Source organism: Triturus cristatus, chromosome 11 (assembly GCF_964204655.1).
Source record: "Triturus cristatus chromosome 11, aTriCri1.1, whole genome shotgun sequence".
Lineage (NCBI taxonomy): Eukaryota > Metazoa > Chordata > Amphibia > Caudata > Salamandridae > Triturus > Triturus cristatus.
Genome location: NC_140594.1, coordinates 544,662,919 through 544,680,121, shown reverse-complemented (window position 1 = coordinate 544,680,121; position 17,203 = coordinate 544,662,919).

Genomic DNA, 17,203 nt, shown 5'->3' with positions numbered 1-17,203 from the left:
CTCTTCAACCTATACATGTTCCCCCTGATACGCTCCCTACGCAACTGTGAGGTAGCCACCTTTAATTACGCTGGCGACCTTCAGTTAGTGTTTAAAATTGACTCCTCTACCAGCTCAGTCTCAAACTTTCAGTCCACCTTGTACCTCATCAGTAATTGGATGAACGCCAATCAACTGAAATTCAACCCTGACAAGACTGAGCTATTTCTGACTGTCGGTATCTCCAATCCCTGGAACACTAACTTCTGGCCCCCTCTCTTAGGCAACCCTCCTCACCCAGCGGAATCTGTGAAAGCCTAGGGGTCATCATAAGCAAAGATCTGTCCATGTAAGCTCAAATTGGCGCAGTCGTATCATCCTGCTTCTTTCATCTACGCAGAATCCGAAAGATTTCCAGATTCCTAACCACCGAGGCCCTCACCCTGGTTCTTCTTGCTTTGGTCATTTCCCGTATTGACTACGCCAACTCACTCTATGTTGGCATCCCGGCCTATCAGCTTCGCCACCTACAATTGGTCCAGAATCAAGGAGCTAGGCTTATCTTTCACCAACCCAGACATCAACATGTCCACCCCTGATGAAGAGCCTCCATTGGCTCCCGGTGGCCAACCGCTGCGCTTTCAAATTGGGTTGCACAATTTTCAAAGCCCTAGCCGGTCAAGGCCCGGCCTTCATCTCGTCCATGATACTCCGCTAAACTCCCTCACGCGCAGTTCGCTCCTCACATTTGAACCTGCTTGTTGTCCCCCCCTTTAAGCGGAAAAATCACGGTGGTCTCAGATTTTCTCTCTTGGCCCCTCAACTTTGGAATTCCCTTCCTACCGAACTCAGGTCGGTAACCTCATATACCCGATTTAGAAGTCTCCTTAAAACCCTTCTATACTCTCAGGCATACGAATAAACCCCTGTCACTATACTTCTGCCGTATCCCCTCCACTAGCACCATGAAACCGCTTGGTATAAGAGCGCTTTACAAATAATTTTAACATAACAATTTTAACATAACTAACTATAACGGAGGAATTTCTATGGTTTTGTACGAGTGAAATGGCCAGCTAACTATAACACCCCTGAAACCTATGTTTTTTTCTGTGAATTTCTAAGGTTTTTTAAATGATAATTTCTAACTATAACGTCTCTGAAACCCATGGTTTCTTCAGTGAATTTCAAAGCTTTTTTAAATGCTAATTTCTATCTATAACGTCTCTGAAACCTAGGGTTTTTTTCAGTGAATTTCAAAGGTTTTTTAAATGCAAATTTTTAAGTTTGATAGTAGTTATACCTATTTTTTTGTACTGATTTTCTGCAGTTTTTTAACTGTCCATTTATAAATATTTTATTCATTAAATAACATATTTTTCTGAAAATTGCAAAAAAAAACATTAAAAAATCATTTTAATATATTTATATTATTTTCTTTTACAAAAATGTTTTTTCCCCCAAAAATTCGGAGTCGCGCACTCAAAGCGTACACATCACGGTGGGTGCGCGGATTCTAGCCGCTATTTTAGAAAAGTCGTGAAGGATCCGCGTACGGTGTGCGACGGATGCGTGTTTTTCAGTTACATTATATACATTTAATATTACGTGATGTGCGCGATTGGTATGCGACCAGTCCGCGACTCCTGCTCCTGTGCATTTGCGACACATGCGCATTACGGTACGAGGTGCTTGCACGGTGGCGGGTCCCGCGTGATGTCATATAAGTGCTGGGGCGCGCTGGGTGCGCAACTCCCGCAAAAAAATGTTATGTTCCAAAATTATATGTATGTGTCTTTAATATACATATTAGAGCAAGAGATTATCTAAGATAGTCATAAAAATAATATATTTGTACTTATAATACAAAGAAATAAAGCTTTTTGAATCCAGTAACCGGGCTGTGGCAATTCTTCTTGGTTGCATTAATTACGGGAAAGGCTGTCTCCCGTTCGTCACGGCCGCCCTGCAGGGTTGGAGGCCCCCGACGACAGCACCTTGTGTGGATTTATTTTGAAGGGGGGCATGACCCGCCCTCACCACCACGAGCCTGAGGATTACCGGCGACATCTGTGGAAAGGAGAGGGAAAGGGAGCCGAGTGAGGCTGATGCCTGTACTCGGCAGGTACTGGACTAAGCGTTTATCGAGATTGAAGGGCAGTGAGGAACGCAATGAGTGCACCAGCAATCCCTGCAGTTGCCATACTTACCTGGAATACCTGGATGGGGTGAGCGAGCAAAGACTAACATCGTTGTGATTTTATAAACAATTGCAATTTCCTCCAATGCATTATGGATACTGTAGTGCGGCAAGTAAAGGGCACGTGATTTATCGGGGACTTTGCACTTTTGAGACTACCTTTGAGAAAGGCAATTAGCTGAAACGCGTCAGGTGGTTTCGATCCTCTTTGCCTACACCAATAGAAATAAAGCTTTTTGAATCCAGTAACCGGGCTGTGGCAATTCTTCTTGGTTACATATATAAACATATATATAATCTGCGTATCAATATAAATACAAATATAAATGCATGCATACATATACATATATGCATACATATGCATGTTATGTACATGAAAGTTTGAAAAATACTAATACAAGCAAACCTAAAAAGCCACCTAATTACAAACAGAATTGCTTTAACTTAAACGAGGGCGAGACCTATTGCATTTTCAATGCTTGTTTACTTTGGTTCCATCAAGAAGGCATTCAGATGTGTCACACATTTGCCATAATTTCTGAATGGTAGCACTCTCGTTGCTCATTAGACCACTGTAGTAAAGCTACTGCTCACCAGGGAAGTCTGCTGCTGGCATTCAAAGTGTATGTTTCAGTGTGCAGGTCAGAATCTTTTAACCCCTTCCATGCTCATGACGGAACGGTTCCGTCATGAGCCACGGTTGAGCTGTGCTCATGACGGAACCGTTCCGTCATGAGCCCGCCCGCGCTCGAACCCTTCAGCACCGCGGCGGAATTCGCCCAGCGCTGAAGGGGTTAATGAAATAGAAGAGGATTTGAGAAGTCAAAATGTGCCCTATTTTTTCTTTCTGCAGCACTAATCATAATTTCTATGGCAAAATGAACCCCCTCATTTTGTTCCTTTGCAAATTAAATGTTTTAAGTGTTACCACTTTATTCCAATCAAAATGGCTTCAGGTGTGCCATACTTTTGTCATAAGTAAGACAGTAAAAGTTCTAGTTGTTCTTAAGAACACTCTGGGACATGCTGTCATTGGGCTATACTTGGACTACATCTGGGTGATATTTGTGCTACATTTGGGCTCTTTTGTCTCTGGTGGCCATCTTGGGAGACTTATTTGTTTTTACTTTGATTCCATCAAGAAGGCATTCAGATGTGTCACACAATTGTCATAAATTCAGAATGTTAGCACTTTAGTTGCTCATTAGACCACTGTAGTAAAGTTACTGCTCACCAGGGAAGTTTGCTGCTGGTATTGAAAGTGCATGTTCCAGTCTGCATGTCAGAATTTTTTAATGAAATAGAAGAGGATTTGAGAAGTCACTCAAAATGTGCACTAATTTTACTTTCTGCTGCACTAATCATACTTTCTATGGCAAAATGAACCCCCTCATTGTGTTCCTTTTTAAATTAAATGTTGTAAGAGTTACCACTTTATTCCAATCAAGATGGCTTCAGGTGTGCAATGCGTTTGTCATAAGTTGGACTGTTAGCGCACTAGTTGTTCTTTAGAACACTCTGGGAAGCTGCAGTAGAACACAAAGGAATCAACTGACAGTCTCTGCCCTTGTTCGAAGTACATGTTTTACTGAGAATGTCAGACTTCATTCTCACATGACTGAGAAAGATAATGCGAATTTACAGAAAATATGCTCTCAGTTCAGCTTATAGATCACCTTCCAAACCTCTGTGGGAAAAGCATGAGAAAATAGTTTTCTCTCAAACATGATTCATGATATCCCAGCAGAAGGCTTTTTCTCATGGTAAAATCACCTTAGAACACACCACAATTCCTAAAATGAGTATGGTACCATCAACAAATGATTTATAATGTAACTAAAGTCTTAAAACCTTCTGTTAACTGCAATGCTTTTTAATGAGGTGCTATCATGTACATTGGTTACAGGATGGCTGCCAACACTTCTTGGATGAAGTGCTGACAGCCAATCAGATCTCACGATGAGATGTGTGGTTAGGCTCCGCCCAGATATATATGTGATTTTACTTTTGATTTTCTCAGGAACTACTGAACGGATTTACACCATTTAACCAAAAGGCACGAGTGTGAACCAAGGGCTACCACTTTGCCAAATTTCGTGTAATTCCTTTCAGCAGTTCGGGCTGTAGCTGCGATTTAAGATTCCTATGGAAAATTGCATGGGGAAAATACGTTTTGGGACCCCTCTTTTTTCTCGGCCACAGCTTGACGAATCACCCTGAGACTTTCAGGATAGGAGTGCCCCACCAGTTTTAAAATTTTTGCGAAGATTCGTCAACCGGCGACAGAGTTATTCCAAATAGAATGTTGCGGATTTCCTATGGATAATAGGTCCTAACTATAACTACCTACTGGCGACCGCCAGTAGGTAATATTCACATATATATGTATGTATATGTATTACTAAAAAAATTAATGAATTTACATAATTAGTATTTAACAAAAAAATTATCAATTGTTAAATAATTGTTATTTAATTATTATCTAATTAACTTCACACCCTGTACCCCTAGAAACCTAGATGCCTACACCTAAAATATAACAAAAAAAACAATTCCATAACTTACATATTTAAAATAAATGTAATAATTATTTAACAAGTCTCACTGCGACTCCTAGAAACCAAGCATCCTGCAACTAAAATAACATTTTAAAGATAAGTATTACACAATGCACATATTTAAAATTCAATTAAATAATGAATCTACAAATAATAATTAATAGTTAATTAATTAATAATACAAACCTTGCATACAGCAGCTAAAATATTAGTAAACTAAATCAGTATTTCATATTTTACAAATATAAAAACCAATTAAATCATTAAATAATAATATATCATTAATTAATTAAATAATACTTAATCACCTTCCCACAGTATCGCTCTACATGTATAACACCCCACAAATAACATATAACAAAAATAAATATACATAAATTACATAATAATTATATTCATATAATTTAATACAATTTATTAAATAATTCTTAATTAATTACCTAATTTACTTCCCACCCTATATTCCTACAAACCCAACCCACTACAACAATATAAATTACTATTAAATTAATTAAAAAATTCTATATCAATGAAAACTACAAGCTATGTTTTAAAAACAATTAATACAATTCATTTATAGACATTGGTAACACATAAACTGATTTTACCTACCATTGCGAGAGTGCCCAATCCGCAGAGTGGCTCGCACTTTCACTGCTTGTCAGAGGGAATGAGGGATTGTGGCCTTCTGGCATTTCCAACATCCGGGAGAACATGATTACCCTTTTTTCTCTGGCCTGCACGACTTGCACATGTTATGGGATACACTTCTATGTTCTCCAGATGTGCACAAGATGGTTCACACTACAGAATACTTATCCCTTACAATCTCTGATCACAACGCTTTCCTGCTGGTACTGGATGGGATGAGGAAAAGACCTTGTACTACATCATTGAGATTGAAACCGGAGTCCCTAGAGGATCCGATGTTCCAAGATACGATTGGGACTACCATGCATGGTTTTTTTAATGAATGCACAGGCTCTGGGTTTTCCCCTTCTAGTAGAGTGGGATGCTTTTAAAGTGGTATTATGTGGCATTTCTGAGTCAGTTGGTGTCCTCAGAGGAGGAACTGAGAGCCCTTGAATTCTGCCGCCCCAGAGCACCCTGAACTACAACTCGACACATTCGCAGCCAGGGAAAAGGTTGGAGAGCAAGTGGAGCAGTTGAGATGATTTGACTATAAGCAATATATGATAAGTGCGCACCCGTCCAAGCAGGGCTCAGTCATTGTGGAGCCTACCGTGGCTGATGGCTCAGTCTAAAATCTATTGACAAAATGCCCTTAACTGTGAGTTTTATGAGTATCATTCTGCTCTGTATTGCTCGCTAGCAGCCATTGCAACGTTCCTGGCACCTTTGCAGTTTCCCACTGTGTCATCTGAAAAGGCTGAGGACTTGGGAGGTAACATCACTCTCCCAGAGGTCTGGGCTGCCGTAAAATCAATGGCTCAGAATAAGACACAGAGCACAGAGGGGCTACTGGTTAAGTTCTACTCCACCTATATGGATATTCTTGCCCCAGGTTGATATACTGTTACAAATCTGCCAAGACCACAGATTTGCTCTCTTCTTGTACTCAGGAGGCTCTGATCATGCCGCTAATGAAGCCAGGAGAACTGGCATATGACAGGAATGCTTATAGACCATTATCTATGCTAAACTTAGATTATGAAATACTGAGCAGGATCCTAGCTACCTGACTGCTGCCCCACATATCTATTCCGATCCATGCCGATCAAGCAGGTATTATTCCGGCCATAACACAGCACTTAATATCCACAGACTCATCGCCCTATTTGAGGCAGACCCTTACGACAAGACCCAAGCAGTGATCTTTGTGGTGGACATCTAAAAAGCTTTCAATATTCTAAAGTGAAGCTACCTCTATGAGGTGATGACTTGTGTCGGCCTAGGACAGGGCTTTGTGTCCATTGTACCCATTCCCTGCATTCAGTATTACCTTCACCCTCAAAACAATCTTTTGGATCCAACCCACCCTTCTTACCCCCTCCCCCCTGAGCTGGGCAAAATAGGTCTGAAGACCCCTGTGATGCCTCCTGTCGCCCTTTGCCGCCCCTCGCTCCCTATTTGAACAAAAAAAAAAAAAATTAGAAGACTAAATGAAAGTCCAAGCTACATGGAATCTGTATAGACATAGCTGCTTCTGATTAGACCTTAGTCCCGGAAAGCTATGAGTTCTTTGGGTCCTATTCTCTATTTCCCCCACCCGATATTTCCTGCAGATACTCTTGAACCTGGATTTCTGAGGAGAACACCATGAGCACCCCCTTATGGATAACCTTCAGGCAAGCACGGCTCATTAAATACACTTCACATCCTAGTTTCTGGAAAGGAGTAATTAATTGTCTTAGCCACCACCATCTCTCCACTGTTGTGTGGCAGAAATCTGGTCTAACAAAAAAAGTATGACCCTCAGATGAACGTCTAGATTCGGGTCTGGCATTATCAAAGACTGCCTGCCTCAAAAAGAAGTTGCCAAAGAAAATAAGAATGGCCCTGGGTTTCTCATTTTTATCGCTCTGTCCCCTTTTTTCTTCAACATAAGTGGGAATCTGTGCACTCTCTGCACCTCCGAGTGCCAGTCCCAGTGTGCCAGTTCCGGAAAGGCCCTCTTCAGCAGCTGTAAGACGAACCCTCAAATGTCTTCTCCTGTCGCATTTTCCTCTATGCCTAGTAGTCTTGGGTTGTTCCACAGCTGACGGCTCTCAAAATCCTCCATCTTCCACATGACATCTGTCACTCTAGCCTCATTCATGTTTGCTTATTGTCCCATAGTCTCAGCTCCGACCTCAAATAACCCTATCCGTTGTTCGAGCGTCGTAGTACATTCTGCGATCTCAGTGCATGCCTTATTCACTTTCCTTATGCCTCCCTGTAGTTTCTTTGTTGCCAGCTGTGCCCTTTTATTTTCTTGCCACGCTTCAACCTGCATCGGCTTGAGGGTAGAGTAGATCAATCCCATTGAGGGGGAGGATTTAACAACAGTATTAGGTTCTGGGAATAACTTAGCCACTTCATACTGAATTCCATCTTCTCCCAGCTCTTTAGCCTCTGACCCGAGATGGATAGCTGAATAATCCAATTTCATCTGGCTAGATCTGTTATAGTCCGATTCAGAGCCCTTTACTTCAAAAGTCTTCCCTCCAATGCTCTCCCACTTTATCAAATCAGATGCACGCTTCTGAGTAGCAGGTACAACCGTGCAGCTGTCCGTATCCCCTCCAGAATTATCGTGATCCATGTCACATATTTCGCTACCATTAGAGCAGTGGCAGCTTGCCAAGCGAGTGCTGCTGGGCGGTGGGGCAGGGCAGGGCAGGGCAGGGCAGGATGGGGGGTAGTGGTGTCCAACATACGAAGGACAGGAGTAATGTAACTAACTAAATAAATAAAATAATTTACCTTGCGCGCGCTCCATCGCCAACTCGGCTATGCAGCGCGCGCAAGGTAAATTGTTTTATTTTTTAATTACTTACCTTACTCCTGTCCGTCATATGTCAGACTCCACTACTCCCCCACCCTGCCCCTCCCCTGCCCACCGCCCCGCAGCACTCCCTCGATAAGCCGTCACTGCAATATATATTTCTGAACCATCAGTGATGGAATAAAACTTGTCCCCTTCAGGATATTCAACTGCTTTAAGGCCTATAAAAGTACTGCTAGACTCCATTGACCCTAGGAGATCCCCCATATCAAGCTTCCCTTCATGCCCGAGATCAATTGTTCTGGGCAAATCTTATCTAAACCCCCTCATCAGCACAGTTATCCTGCAGCAAACTCAGAGAATTTATCTCATTGTCAGCGTGTTTAGAATGTGTCTCAGACTGTGTCTCTGTACTCACGCTTTGCAGCAAAGCATGCTCACCAGCTTAGGCTTGTTTTCTCTGCAGCTTGCTATTTTCCCCTTCTCTGTCAGTTAACTTTTAGGTGCTGGCTTTTTGGTGCCGGCTTGTCTGCGTCCAGAGAACATCCCAGGGATCCTTAGCTGCTTTGGCTTCACGGCTGCTTCTGCGGGACGCTGCTCATGAGTTTTCAGTTTTACGCTTGTCTCTTCCTCCTTCTCGTGACCCATAGGGGAGTAGCGTCTTCTCCCTTGCGGCTGGCCGGCGTTTTCCAAGAAGGAAGCAGTCCACGCGATCCCCCGTCTACACCAGATGCCCTGGCCTCAATCCGATCTTTGGGGAGTCTAGGTTGCTTGGGAGGCACCCTGTGCCTATGCACGTAGCGGTACACACTCACACGAACACTGAGGAATTTGAAACTGATGCAAGCCAGCGGGTATGTGATTTGGTGACTTCTAGCACAGAAGCGTCTCGTAGTATGCACACACACTGCGCCACTTCCGGTTTCTTGTTTCATTTATTTAGTTTTCTTTAAACCATTTTTGTAGCTTAGAGGGGGAGGGAGCGGCACCCACAGCAGTCACACAGCCACCATCTTACCCCTCCAAATCCATTAGGTAAATGGGTAAGGTTAGGATTGCCTCTATTAATATCTGCGGTTTAAATAACCCCCAGAAAAAACACAGAATTATTGAGGATATCCAATATTTAAAGACAGATATTGTATGCCTCCAGAAGACACACGTAGGGGCAAGTCGGCAGTAGGTCGCAGAGTTGGCCGGTTATCAATTAGTTACCAGCACTTCACAAGGGACATGAACGAGGGCTGGCCATTATGGTTCGGAAAGGGAGAGCCAGGTTCCCACGGTCAAGCTCGGACAAAATGGGGAGATGGGTCATTATCAAATGCAGTATGAATTATTGCTCGTTCACTTTGTGCTCTGTGTATGGTTCAATACTGGATGATCCGGCCCTGTTTGAGTGGCTGAACACTGAGCTAGTTGGGTGACCATTACCATTAATAGTTTGTGGAGACTTTAATATAAATATCACATCTCAAGGGGGTCAGCTTGGGGAAAGATCATACCAAGGCCGCAAACCTAAGGTGTTTAAGTCTTTAGCACACTTATGTGCGCCTCACGGATTATTGGAAATATGGGCTTCACAAAAACCTGGAGATCCTGGCTATACCTTTTCTCCGCCCCACATCAAGTTCATGTTAGACTTGATTATTTTTTTGTCTCCCTGGTGATTGCACAGATTGGTCAGATTTACAAATACCTTAGAGTTATGTCCGATCACAACCCACTGGTTCTTGAAGTAGCGATACAGGTTAACCCTAACCCGGTTGCATGTTGGACCTTTGACAGGGCGCTGCTCTCTGACGAAGGATATATCCAACACATGAAGATCTGGATTCCTGGGTTTGTAGCGGAAAACAAAGGGAGCGCCCGACTCAATATAGTATACTATGCCCTTAAAGTTGGGATTAGGGGGGAGACATATAGATATGGCTGGGCGGCGCAGAGGAAGGAGAAGAAATTAGTACAAGATCTGTAGGAGGAATTAGCAGAGGCTAAAAGACAACTGATTGCGACAATTATAGCAAGGGGGAACCTTGATAAAGCACAATCCAGAGACGCAGTTGGGAAATCTGTGATAACTGATCTCTCGGCCAGAAAATCAGCTGGGAAATATATGGTCTGGCGTAGTGAAGTATATGAAAATAATGAAAGGGTGGGACAGTAACTAGCTCAGCGCACAAGGGAGAGGATTGTTCAGGGGGATATCTCTGAAATTAGGGATCCTATTGTTGGCCTAATCTCTGAACCAACAGCTGTGCACCGCTCATTTTAGAGGTTTTACCAGCAACTATATATGAAGGATGTTAGGGTTCCCTGTTAGCTCCCACTGAAGTGTACAAGGAATCGTAACATTGAGCATGTGCCACTCTCTCATTGGTTCCTTAGACAAGAGTATGTACTTTTGAGAGGATCCCTAGACCTGAAGGTGCATACTTTAGAGACGCTCCCTAACTCCTTTAAACTGAAGTCGCTTCCACAAATCAGTGCTTGGCTTACTGATCCGTCGTGTGAATGGTGACCATGCCCCCTACTTTCAGCTCATCGTTGTGTACTGCTTCGACTTCTGAACTTACTCTAGCCCCGTTCTTCCCTGTTCCTGCATTGTATGTTGTGCAAGAAAGTTCCCCGACATGAGACTTCGGAAAGAGGCTTTCCCCCGCTGTTTTGCCAGAGTTGGTCACGCTACATAACCTCGCTGTGGCCAAAATTTGCATGTCATACCCGATTGGGAGTGTCCGCCCCTTCATCTGACTAGTCCCGGCCGGAGCCGGCCAGAGAGGTGCACCCGCTTCTCGGGTAAGCGTATTTGTTGTCTGCTCCGCTCGTATTTTAGTTTTGAGCCGGTCAGCGCAGCGCATTTCCTGGGAGGTGGGGAAACCTTGTCTGCTCCGCTCCCGTACGGACAGTTTTGAGCAGGTTCAATGTTCGTGGTTGCTCCGCTCCTGTAGACGCTTGACAGGAGCCGGCCAACACGGCATTAAGTCAGGTTCCAGACAGGTCCTGGCTGCTCCGCTCTTCTGTAGACTTTGATAGAGCCGGCCAGCAGGAATTGTCTGTGCACTCAGGGTGTAGTAGTATGAGAGAACCCTAAACCCCCTGATCATTTGAGTCCCCCTCTCCTCCTTATCCTCACATATCTCTGATCGTCTAGAACCGATTTCTTGGGCTATACCATCTTTATTCCTACCGTAACCCTGGTGTGTATGAAGGTGAAAGTGTCCTCTTTTGGTGTCGCTCTTTTTTAAGACCTAACGACATCCGAGAGAAATTCAAAGCCTACTCATTGGCCTCCCTGGATTCAAGAGGCACTTCTGGTTTTTTTGTATACTGAAGACTCACCAGAAGTAAGTGAGCCATATGAGTAGAGTGGACATGTATTAATGTGATTGTGGGCAGATCATCTAAATTCTCCTTGTATTCCTTTCCAGGTCTTCCCTGATCAACTACCCTCATTACCTGACACACAAACAAAACTTAGGGGAAGAGTGGTGGTCACTCATGGGTTATTCCCCTCACTTTTAGCAAACAAGATCTCAGGAGAGAGTGTTTCTGTCTCCCTCTGAGGATTGTCTTCTGAAAGTGTGGAGAGCAGCATCTTCGCTCCTGAGGAAAATCGGAACAGAAGGTTCCCCCTTCTTGGGACTAGCACGACAGAGGATACCTGCTATGAGGACAAAGAATTAGCAGAATATCTCATGAGTCTCCCTTTCAGAGGGCTACCTTTGGAGGAGAAAGAGCTTCTTTAGGCTCCAATCTCAGAAGATGAAGTCGGGGGGCAATTAACTCACTTCCCTCAAGGAAAGTGGTTGGAACTGATTCAACCCTGGGGGAATTTTATTATTTTTATTTACCCCTGGCTAAATGAGTTTATGAGGGAGCTATTTTTGAGTGCCCAATCAGGAGGGGAGGCCCCAGATTCTTGTGGGTTGGCCAACATAGTGGTAGTTCTAAAGAACGGTAAACCTGTCAATGATCTAGGGTCCTATCGTCCAATTACGCTAATCAATAGTGATATTAAGATATACGCCAAAATTCTAGCTAGCCATCTGGCAAGGGTGATTAAGAGATTGTTTTTACCAGTCCAGCATGGCTTCATTCCCGGTCGCAGTACTACCGACCATATTCGGCGGACGATTGCATCATTTGATGCATCAAAGAATGCCGGAGACCCTATCGCGTTCATTCTGTTAGATGCAGAAAAAGCCTTCAATAGGGTCTCCTGGACTTTTTTATGGGCTATATTGGATAGGAATGGTTTGGGCAGAGGCTTTATTAAGGCCATCCAGACAATGAATCGGAATCCAGTTGCTAGGGTTGTTGCAATGGGAGGTATGTCCGACCCGATCACGGTCCCTCGAGGAACACGACAGGGGTGTCCTTGCTCTCCCTTGGTGTTTGCACTGTACATTGACCTTTGAATCAGGAAGATCAAGCAGAATAACGGGATCTTAGCTATGCATAACATAGGTGGGGACACAAAGATTCTAGCATATGCTTATGACTTGGCAATCACCACCCCCCAACCCCACGGATGCCCTAGGAGAAATTGAAAAGGAAGCCTACCTGCTATCTCAGGATATCTACCCAACCAAAGTAAAACCCAAATCGTGATCAATAGTGCAGTGCAGCTTAATGACTATCGGGTAACTTTAAAGGCGAGGTATCTTGGGGTAGATATTACAACAGATACGGAGAAGATTGTAGATATAATTATAAACCAAGGCCCATTATTTCACAAGTTTAAAGTCGACTTTGTTCGAATTAACAACTTGAAGCTTACATAGATGGGGAGAAGCAAAGCGATCAAAATGATAATTCTTCCTAAAACTTTGTATTTTTATAGGGCCATTCCTTTAAGGTAGAAAGATTCTGGTTTAAATCTCTAAATCAGATAATTTCTTGTTTATTGTGGGCCGGTCAAAGCCCCGGAGGGCGTTCATAACTTTCAATTGTACTATTGGGCATCAATGCTGCAGCCGATGGCAGGGCTTTTAACAAGGGATAGGATTGGCTTAGCGGGGGAGGCCTCAACTTCTATTTATGAATAGTACTGGGTATAGAAGCTAGTGGATGTCTTCTGCGCCAGATTGAATTTGGCTATTTCAAAAGGGTCAGATTTAAAATCTTGATGGGTGGATTTAAGGTATGGACAGCTGTCCAGAAAAAACTTGGTTGGGTGAACAGTTACACCCCTGTGTATGATAATGATTTACTTCCAGACATTTTTAAAGATGGATATATGAAACACTGGGACCAGATGGGGTTGAGGAAGATTGGGGACCTAGTATGCGAAGGAGGGATTTTATCCTTTGATACCATTAAGGATAAGTCTGGGATTGGGAATACGTAAGAGATTTTCTGGTCAAAAAGGCGGGGGGAAGGTCTAGTTTTTCTCGGGTGGCATTTGTTGACTTACTGCTGAAATCTCCACCTTCATTGGCTACTCTATATAAATGACTAAACAAAGAAATAGTGGATGTTCTCACGAAGCATACGGCTTGCTGGTCAGAACTTTTGCAAGTTGGGACTGGAGAATGTGAAGACTCTCTATATTTAGCTCAGACATCATTTATTGCTGCCAATTTACAGATAGAGTGTTATAAAACCTGATTTAATCTCTACATCACCCCAGATAAGATCATAAAGTGGGGCGGAACTGCAGGTACACATTGTTCCCGATGTGGTTGCCTTGCAGATCTCACCCACATGTTCGCAAATTGCCCTAAGCTCGATATTCTGAAAGGAGATGTTGGTAATCTGCTTGACCCACAGTTGGGATTTCGGGTAGTTCTAGCCTCCCGGCTGATGGTCTTAGGGGTGAGTGATTTAGAAATATCATGCCGGATCCAGACATTTTTGTTTATTACCATGACTGTCCTAAGACTATGCCTGACCACATACTGGCTGGATTCCGAACCTCCATCTGGGCAACAATGGCTGTGTAGACTTCTAGTGATATACCGTTCTGAAATGGCAGTATATGAACGCAGGGAATGCAACGCTCAGAAAAGGGGCATGGAAAAATGGGAACCAATCAGCCAGTGGATCAAAAGGATCGAAAAGTAGGGGTTTACTGAACTCAGGCATGGGGTGCTCTCCGGGACTAGGAGAGTGGGGGGGACTAAAGATCATGCTTGGCTATTAACAAGGGATCAAAATTGTAAAGCTATGAATTTGTTCTTACGTTCATAGGTATATTCATGCACTTATGTTTTTTTATCTGTCTTTTCTTTTTTTTCTCTTTCTTGACAGTAGCTATTTCCCCTTCCCATTTCTTTTTTTTTCTCTTTTCACCTTTTAAAAATTTGTGATAAATCTAGCGAATGGATCCAATCTGGGGAGGGGGATAGGGGGATCGGGGGGACGGGGAGAGCTAATCTTTCTGTACCGTGAAATGTATTGGAAAAGAAAAAGAAACTTCTTGTAAAATAAAGAATAATGTAAAAATAAGGACAGGGCCTTGTGAATTGGACCAGATTACTGTATTCTGGTCCCTCATCCAGAGTGAAGATGGGGCAAATCTTATCAGAGAGCTAGTAGGTAGAGCGTGGCACTTGAAAGGGTTGCCCCCTGTCACAGCTGCTTTTCGTCCTGGCTATGGAGTTGTTGGCTTGTCATGCCAGAGCTGGAACTGCCTATAGGGGTATTGAGATTGGAATCCAGGTGCATCATATTACTTTATACACAGATGATCTTCTGCTTGTCCTCCGAGATGAGAGGGATGCTCTAGAGGGTCCTCTGGAATTGTTGGAGTGCTTTGGCATTCTCTCCAGACTACGTGTTCGTTGGCAAAAATCTTACGTTTTCCCCACGGCCACACTTACAGATCCACCTGAAGACATGGGTGTGCTCTAGTGGGAATCCAGATGCTTGTCCTATCTTAGAGTACAGATTTAATACAATCCGGTAGACTTATTGGAAGGTAATGTGGGGCAAATCATGCGAGCGCTCTGCTCTAGTATTGACTTTTGGAAAATGCTTCCCCTGTCAGTGGTGTTCCGAGTAGCTTTATTAAAGATGATAGCCCTACCCCGCCTGTTGTATTTCTTTGTAGTACTGCCAGTCTGGGTCCCTCGGGCACTATTCCAGGAAGTTGGCATGCTGATCCCGGGTTTCCTCTGGGGCACGGTCCGAAGGTGAGTAGCTCTGTGCACGATGCAGCGACCTAGGGAGGAGGGTGGCCTGGGTGTTCCTGACTTTAAAAAGTTCTACTTAGTTGTGCAACTCCAATGGCTCACACAGTGCATTGCTAGCAGACTTACCCCTGAGAGGGTAAAGAGTCTCTCTGTACCCAATCTTTCCTGTTTGTTGAAGGTGCTCTTACAGTTTCTCCATCCTCGGCTGACCGGCCCCATTGAGTTTTGAGTGATTCGCCATTGCTGGACTCGTAGTCTATGGAGGGTTCGGATATGACTGCCTTACTCCCCAGATATTCCCTTGAAATTTCTGGAGGTGCTATCACATGGGGGGGATAGGTGAATGTTGACCAAATGTTGACCAATTGGGTGAATGTGGGTGCATCGACACTCAGGTCCCTCTTTGAAGATGGAGTACTCCTCTCATTCAAAGAGCTTTGATCCTGTTATGACTTACCGCAGGGCCACTTTCTCTTCCACGGAGCTATGACAGTGGGCATTTGCAAGCATTGAAGAGGTGGAGTACCAGAATCCGTTCATTCCAAAAGCTGCCAGTACTTAGTTAGGTCATCAGGGACCTTTAAGGCCCTTACATGTTTTTATAGGAGGATACGGGTTGATGTGATGCTTCGCCTAGAGGCCCACAGAGGACAATGGGAGGAAAACCTGGTGATTCCTATACTGGAGAGTACCTGGGGAGCGAACCTACAATGCATACCAAAGGTTTCTAGAAATGCCAGGTTTAAACATATTCATTTTTATGTGCATTATGGCCGTACTTTATGCCTGGAAGGATTGCCAGACAATTTGCAGTGGAGGTAGTGAAATGCCCAATGTGTGGTGAGGTGAGGGCTGAGTTTTACCATATGTTTTAGGCATGCCTGGAGCTAAAACATTATTTGGAGAAAATTTATCGGATTTTGATGTTGGTGACAGGCAGAGAGATCCCATGTCTGCCTGGACATTGTCTTTTAGATCAGTATCCACATACTGCTAAGAATATGGCAACGAGTGGGTTACAGGACTTCGCCTTCATTTTAACAAAAAGAAAGATTACGCATAATTCCGAGGGGCCTTCTAGTTGAGGTTTGGAAAAGGGAACTGGAAAGATGAGCGAGTTAAGAGTGTTTTGGTGTTGTTGCGGGAGGCTCACCTAAAACGCTTATCACTGGATTTGGTCCAGACTGGGGAGTTGTTAGTGTATACCCAGCAGAATCCTGATTCCCCCTCACCTAAGAGACTGTTGGGGGGCCCTAGATGATTTTCTACTTCTGTAGACACCTGACATCCTCACTAGATACAGGTCCTACCATGCTAGAGGAACTGGAATTTAACACTGAGCCACTCTGTCCACCTGGTTTAAACTGATACATTATTCGAGACAGGATTGATAGTTGACATCCCACATTGAGGGTGGGATTTGACAGGGCATGACCATGCTGTGAGTTGAAGACAAGGGGAGAGCCCCCTATTGTGGGTGTTGAGCAGCAGTTGAGAGAGAATTTGGTCTTGAGTTTGGGCTGGTACCTCAACTTCACATTGTTATTGCAGGAGATGCTACTTGGCACTATTGTATTTTCCTAGCTGGTGAATCAAAGCATTATATATGACTTGCTGTATGGTACCAGCCCTTATTATTAGAGACTCAATATCTTTAAAGTGTACTCCAGGCAGGGATGTCGCAAGTTGTGAAAACCTATTTTTTCAAATTGAACTAACGAAAAGTTATACGTTAAATGGAATACTACTATATCGACCCCCGGGGCAAAGAGAATATTTTCTTTCTAGAATGAGCACTCTAATAGAGCACAGTGTCACCAGTTCCGACTATAGAGCACTGGGCGACTTCAATTTCCATCTAGAAAACTGCAAGGACAGT